The sequence below is a fragment of the Bombyx mandarina genome, chromosome 11 (genome assembly GCF_030267445.1).
Source record: "Bombyx mandarina strain Sakado chromosome 11, ASM3026744v2".
NCBI classification, from domain to species: domain Eukaryota; kingdom Metazoa; phylum Arthropoda; class Insecta; order Lepidoptera; family Bombycidae; genus Bombyx; species Bombyx mandarina.
In genome coordinates this window covers 13,469,737-13,475,752 of record NC_143218.1, presented here as the reverse complement: position 1 = coordinate 13,475,752, position 6,016 = coordinate 13,469,737, and the positions used below count along the sequence as shown (strand labels likewise).

Genomic DNA, 6,016 nt, shown 5'->3' with positions numbered 1-6,016 from the left:
TTGAACCAAAGCCAATTAATTTTTCGAAACTAAAACAAAGACATTAATTCAAGTGTCAGACATTGTCGTCTTCTTTGAAGGTATTTCCTTGCCGGTCTTCCGACGTAATCACTTCAGACGAGCCTCAAATAATAATAACCGAATGAAACGTTGATGTCCGTGTTTTCTAAAGTACATTTAAACCTCACTCAATGGTTCTCAGATCGGATTCACTTTGCATAGCACTTGAAATTCAAATGGTGCAGTTCATATTGAGCCCCCCTCCGCTGTAAGTACCTACAGTCGCCATAGCAACGGTTAATATCCGAGAGGATACGTCGATGATAAAATTTCAGCTGGTATTCTAGAGGGAACATTTTGTAGAATAAAATTCAGTTTGCTTTTATGAAACTGATATTTTTAACTTTCAGAAGAACCTTTGGTCGGATGTCAGTGAAGCGTTTGGTTTTAGAAGCTACAGAAGAAATTGAGTTAAACTGAAAACGTGTCGTATGTGTAATGCCTTTGTGAACAAATAAATATTTAATCATAGTATGGGTTCAACAAGAACTCTTGAACTTAAAATAAGACAATGCATGACATTTTCAACGTTTTAAAAAAAAGTACTGAATATGTCCTGTATAATACCAGTTTTCCACATTTATATATTTCATAGAAAGTAAAGAATTTTTCTCACGTTCCACGTGTTTGCTAGATATTATTACACAGAGGTCGGAGATTTATGGTATAAAAAATGGCGAACCATCACCATATTTCTCCCTATAACTGTGATCGAAAATTTGTTACCACCCGACGCAGTTATTTGACCCTTGGCCGTCACTAAACATCGCTAAAGAGATCCTGAAGAAATACACGCTTTACGATCGCCTCGTAAAGTAAATATCTCTGATCCCTTCCAAAAAAGATGTCCGCAGCGTAAATGTGCGCTTATTAAGCCATGTTTATGGCTTATTTACGGTTTTACGACTGGTTTATTCTGCAAAGGTTTTTCATGTGTTGAAATGAACTGTTAATCAGGACACTGATATTTGCAAGGTTAAGTAATATAGTTTGCTTAATCAGATTTATGGCCAAATAAAAGTTATTACTGAGATTACTGACGCTGACCTGTTGTCAAAATTACACTTTGTATTTGGTATTTTACGAGAAAACGCTTAAGGGACAATAAAGATGATTTGAATATATATTTTGATCATTTTTTGTGGAAAATTACTAAACAAAACATAATAATAGGAGCTTTTCAATTGATTCTAATCGTTTTCCTAAAGAAACCACCCTAAAAACGCACTGAACGTAAATAAATAAACATGTTTTTTTCGCCCACACTTTCTCGGCTTGCTTAAATAAAAGGAAACTTTTTTCCAATAGGATGTAAATAACTCTCCCATTTGACATCCTCAAGGGCTTGAAAGCAATCTAAAGGCCCTACTATTTTTCTTTTGAAACGAACACAAAGCAATTGTCGGCGGTTATTGCCGTCAACGAAAAATACGTATAGTGCGCCATATTGGACTGCCATTTTTTTACTATTCACTGCAATGATTGGCTTGGTTTATTGTTTAGTCACTTTTTTCCATAAAATATTAAAATTAACATTAATTTTATTCTAATACGAATAAAAGTCAATCAATGAGAAATTCAGATAACATATATATTATGTGTAAAGAAAAAAACATTATTATTTAAAACTAGTTTTTAAAAAGGATTTCTCTTCAGTGTCATGGAGTGAAATCTGTCATTGAGTAAAAAAGAGAGTTCAGTTTTGTATAGTTTATTAATACTGTATACTAATTATATTATTTTCTATATTAATTTTAAAAGATATTAAGGGCTCCAAATGTTTATATTATTATGTTACATTATTGTACATATACCTAACAGAAAACGCAATAATTTTTTTATTGTTTATTCATTAACAAAGACATTAACAAAGTTAGCTTTTATCAAATGATGCATCATCTGGCATACATCATCTGCATAATCTGGCAACACAAGAAAATGATGATGGGATAAAATTGGCAATTTTTTGGATTCACGTGTACACATGTTTGAAGGTAAGTATAAATCTAATCCCCGGGGAACACAAAGTGAAAGGTATTTTCGTATCCAATTGTACGTATGAGGGAGACTCGTGCCATTGTTGTCTAAGATTATTCTTTATTCAACACAAGCTTTTGTACTTTAAATTTAGTCAAAACTTTAATATATTGATGGCAAATACGTATTCTATAAACTGTTTTATTAACTTCGGGTGTGTCTGGAATTGAAACTGTAGATATCAAGAAAAAAAAACTTATTTAACATTTCTCACTAACTAATTGGTAGCCAAGCTTATCTCAAAAATCCTATTTAATAAATAAATAACATAATAATATGTCATTGTGGAAATCAGCATGCTCGAACACATAGTGCCCAGATGAGCAATCAAACAAAAAGTATTTTTACAATTACTAGCTGAGCCGGCAGACTTCGTAGTGCCTCAATCGATTAATAAAATATCTAAACTTTAGTATAAAATAAACTTAAAACAAACAAAAGGAATCCGTCCGACGGGGGACACATCAAAGGAAAAACAAAATTGTTATTTTTATTTAATACCGGGCATTTTCATATTTATCTACCTTTTAAACCTTCTCTGGACTTCCACAAATAATTCAAGAATAAAATTAACCAAATCGGTCCAGCCGTTCTCGAGTTTTAGCGAGACTAACGAACAGAAATTCATTTTTATATATATAGACAATATTTTCATATGCCTGCCTACAAGGGGAATAAAAAAAACCACGATGAAACTTCATTTGTCATCAAAACTGACGAGATTTGTTCAACACCTAAATCAATATACTTAATAATAATTTTGTTTAAGCTAAAATATAAAAATTGCTTCTCACGATTTCTTAAAGTCATTGAATAAACAGTATTTTTTATTTAAAAATATTGAAGATTACAAAGTGGTACCATGATCGTCAGCCTGATCAGTAACATAATATTCAATTAGACGTATCTTATATATATGAAAATGAATTGCTGTTCGTTAGTCTCGCTAAAACTCGAGAACGGCTGGACCGATTTGGCTAATTTTGGTCTTGAATTATTGGTGGAAGTCCAGAGAAGGTTTAAAAGGTAGATAAATATGAAAATGCTCGGAATTAAATAAAAATAACAATTTTGTTGTGTCCCCCGTCAGACGGATTCCTCTTGTTTGTTTTAAGTTTATTTTATACAAAAGCTTAGGTCTTTTATTTATTGGTCGTGGCACTGCGAAGTCTGCCAGGTCACCTAGTTTTTAATAAATAAATCCTTCCTTACTAGCTCCGTCTATTTATTAGCGATGAATTCAATGAAATAATAGAAAAAAGGCTTGTTCGAAAAAAAAAGATGACAAAAAATCATACATAGTACAATTTGATTAACTCCACAAAACAATTGTTTGATATATTACAGTAAATCGAGAAACACGTAAATTGGAAGCCTCAAAACCGAAAAGCTTTTTGCCAATATGTCTAGACATGTCCCAGGGACCATTACTCAAGTAACAATGGATTGGATTTACTTAAGGTTTCTACTGAGGAATTAACAATGGGGTTGGCAACTGTCAAAGTGGCGCTTGTGTGCATTGTTCCCATAACATTCAATATTTGTATTGGAATTTTTGATTAAAAATTATTTTAAGCGCAATGACGCGTTGTTTTGTGCCAATATGCTCAGAAATTGGAGTACATCAATTCCGAAGGACAAGAAAATTGGAAGACTGTGGTTAAAGGCCATTTGACGCGAAAAAAGTACTCCCACAAAAAGTTCGAGGTTATGTCGTAAACACTTTGTAGAATCTGACTATGAAAACATTAGTAAATACACAGGTATGTTTCTTTCTGTCAAATATTTATAATGCATGACTAGGTGTAGCACACATCTTTGTTCTCTTATTAAAAAAATCCAATAATAATTAGTTAGGCACACTATTCGTTGCTAACATATTTTGCAAGTAGATTTATGTTCTAAGGAACCTTTTAACAAACACAAAATCAGACTGGAGGAAACGCATTCCTCATGAGCTGTTGTTCATTATCAGCTGTTACTATTGAAAGTTCTATCTAAATCGCTGCATCCATTGTAATAACAAATATTTTGAACCATGGTCAGGTTTCCTTGTGATAGTATATTTAAATGTTTTTCTTTGTGTTGTAGGTGTCAAACATTAACATAAATATCTGAAGAAAGGTGCTGTACCATCTATATTTTCATGGAATATGAAACCAGTTTCTGAAGAAACAAAAAATAGAGAACAAAGGTTACAAACTCGTACCCTTTGAAGAACACAGCAATGTGCATTTTGATTCAAATGTCTCTCAAGAAATTCTAATAGAAAATAATAACTCTAGTATAGATGAAACAATTACAAGGCATCATATTACTATTGGAACTCAAACATCCAATATATTAAGATTGTTCTCTACAGAGCTATTACTTGCAGACGATGAGACAATGCAATACTACACCGGGTTGGAAACAGCATCTAAGTTTTCATTAGTTTTAATTACACTTATGCCAATGTCATTGATATAAGGTATCGCTGGAGTAGAATGGTCGGCATATCAATAGAAGATCAATTTTGAATGTTACTAATTAAGCTTATTATATATTTCATATGTGTAATGTTATGTAATTTTAGAGAAGGAATTGTCAATAAAAATAATTTAAAATATTCCTGATTATTTATTTCGACAAGTGTGTATAGTTATAATACAGATATTTTTCATACAATGCTTCTTTGAAAATATTTTCATAAAAGATATCTCATTTATTTATAATATTATTTATAAAATTATTGTCTTTTTCAACATAAATCACTTTGATGTCCTTGTAGGTGTAAATGACCAATTGCAGTATGTTTTGCCTGAGCAGTATAACTGCCCTTGGATTTGATAATAATATGTGCAGGTTTTTTTAGAGACAATATCCCGTTACATTGTTCTAAGTAAGGCACCGTTGTTATATTTATTTCATGTTTTCTGCTAGCGTATGGACATTTCACTTCAATTATAGTTTCTTCGCCCGACACACCATCAGGAGATGCAGCAAGATATGGGCGCTCTTGGCTAATGAAAATGCCACATGGCTCCACTAGCAAATCATATATATTAGCATATATTGCTAGAGCTATTTTTTAATTTTGTTTCAAAATTAAAATTTTGGTCATATGGCTCTAATCTGAAAAAATTTAAATAATACATTAGTTGGTAGGTAATGTGTGTAATGTGAGCAATTCTTTTTGCACATGCTACAAGGAATAAAGTTCCTAAGGTACACAATTTAATATTATTATAATAATATCTACCGGAAACAGTTTGAGAGAAGTTTTCTAAGTTAAAATAAAACATTAACATTGTACCTTTCGACAAAATCCACTTTTTTTCCTCGTAAAGATGCACCACGTTTTCTCAACTCCTCCTTTAATTCTTTAACTATCCAGTTGGAATACATGTTGTAAAACTGTTTAGCACTACTTAGAAAGTAATAAGAACCGTATCAAAGTCACAAAATGCCGAAATATCACGAACGCAAAACACACAAAATGGCGGCTCTCTGTGACAAGGGAACAAGCTACGCTGGCGACATCTGAGAAAAGCTTTAACCGGCCAACCCCATTGAATACGCACGAGGCCGTCCTGGTATATCAATGTACTGTTCTATCTATATGTTTATCGGAGCATGAAAATTACTGTGAATTTATGTATGGATGTATTAATTATATTTAATTTAAATGTAACAGGTTTATTCAGCGAATTTACCTCTAATTGTGATTGGAAGCTAGATATATTTTCTAATCCGTGTATTTAACTTGGATTAAGGTGTTGTGAGTCTACATGTAAATAAATATAGTACCATTATTATGAGTATTCCTGCCACGTTGCTATCGTGTATTCCAATTTAAAGAGTGGTACAGCTGTTAAAACCGAGAGGGCTGGTGGTCGTGGCGCCGACGACCGCCAGTCCGGCGTCCCGAGGGGGAGGG

At 32.6% G+C, this 6,016-nt stretch overlaps 2 long non-coding RNA genes across 2 annotated transcripts; one reads left to right on the top strand and one right to left on the bottom strand.

Moving 5' to 3' along the window:
• The first annotated feature begins 2,873 nt into the window (after nt 1-2,873).
• LOC149502050 (uncharacterized) lies at nt 2,874-4,310 on the top strand. Its single transcript, XR_016323791.1, has 2 exons — nt 2,874-3,860; nt 4,189-4,310. It is a non-coding gene; the product is annotated as an uncharacterized LOC149502050 (long non-coding RNA).
• A 386-nt stretch (nt 4,311-4,696) lies between these two features.
• Nucleotides 4,697-5,645, bottom strand: LOC149502049 (uncharacterized). The gene is made up of 2 exons (XR_016323792.1): nt 5,393-5,645; nt 4,697-5,211 (listed from the first exon to the last, which is right to left on the bottom strand). It is a non-coding gene; the product is annotated as an uncharacterized LOC149502049 (long non-coding RNA).
• Nucleotides 5,646-6,016: the final 371 nt, after the last annotated feature.